The sequence below is a fragment of the Pteropus vampyrus genome, unplaced genomic scaffold (genome assembly GCF_000151845.1).
Source record: "Pteropus vampyrus isolate Shadow unplaced genomic scaffold, Pvam_2.0 Scaffold21, whole genome shotgun sequence".
Lineage (NCBI taxonomy): Eukaryota > Metazoa > Chordata > Mammalia > Chiroptera > Pteropodidae > Pteropus > Pteropus vampyrus.
Window position 1 is genome coordinate 2678962 of NW_011888802.1, and position 1365 is coordinate 2680326.

Sequence of the window (1365 nt, forward strand, 5' to 3'; positions counted from 1 at the left end):
TTCTACTTTGATTCCTTTTTTTATGCGGTGACATCATTAACTCTGTTATATTCCTGAACTGCTTCAGAGTTTTTCTTCTGTGCTACTCCAGCATTTAACAAGCTTTTCTTAGCTTTTCAGGTTCAATGAATTTGTGAAAGTTGCAGTATGTGCATTTCCAATCTTTCCATTTGAAAACCAAGGGGAATTTGAGTAGTTAGGGGCTTCAGGGCAGCAGTCAACTATTACAGTTTAAAAAAATAATAATATAGTGTTTGCTCTGCTAAGGAAAGCAACAAGGGAATACAAAACTAGGTTTGCAGTTGAGTAGAGAAATATTGACTCTATGAAAGTAAATAGAAGACACAAAATACAGAAACATTTCACAGAGCAATATTTAGAGATTAGGTCAGCCTTCAGGTCATTTACTACAAACCAACTAAATTAACCAGAGAAGACTAATGTTATAGAGAAGAACTCAAGATTTTGTCCTGTAGATGGATAGTTTCATGATAAATTGTTCTTCTCTTGTTGATCTTTTGGAAGATACTGTCACAGTATCATCAATTCATTTTATTGGAAATATATAGATTTACTGAGAAATATAACATTAATGAAAGTTTATTGGTTATAAGCTCTTAGTAACCTTTAAAAAAAAGGTTAAGCTGGATTCTCCAATCTGTAACATTAAAAGTGTATAAACACTTTTGTCCAGAAAACACTCTGGACAAAAGAATGCTTTATCTATAAATTAAAAAAATACAGACCTATGGATTTATAATAAAAGACTTCACTGAGTTATAATTCGATGTGGTATACTCCTTACACACTTAATCTATTAAAATTATGAATATTACTTATAGAGTATTCATATCAAAATGTGGTTTTACAAAATAATAAGGCATCGTATGCTAAAACGAATCTTTTATTTTTCTTTTTTAAGTAAGAACATACTTTTAAAAAAATTCTGGCTTGGTCTATGGCCATGCCACCTAAACAAGCCCAGTCCCATCTGATCTCGGATGGTAAGCAAGGTCGGGCCTGGTTAGTACTTGGATGGGAGACCACCTAGGAAGACCAGGTGCTGTAGGTGTAAAGAATATAAAATAAAGGATTGTAAACTGACAAGATCCTTGCAATCTGTGAGGTCAACCAAGGGTCACCTCACCTAAAAAAAAAAAAAATAAAAATTTCTGGCTTGTATGAGGCAAATGCAGCTATGCTACTATCACATTAATCTAAGTTTATCCATATTTAAATTATTTTCAGCCAAATTATTTTCAGCCAAGACTTATAATACTAACTCTGCTATCTCCTGCAACATAGAATTAAGCAATTTGTTTTTCTCTTATGGGTCTCAGTTTCTTTGCCACTGAAAGAAGAAAC

General features: G+C 32.7%; 1 pseudogene; it reads left to right on the forward strand.

The window, feature by feature from the left end:
* The first annotated feature begins 954 nt into the window (after positions 1 to 954).
* LOC111736658 lies at positions 955 to 1072 on the forward strand (annotated as a pseudogene).
* Positions 1073 to 1365: the final 293 nt, after the last annotated feature.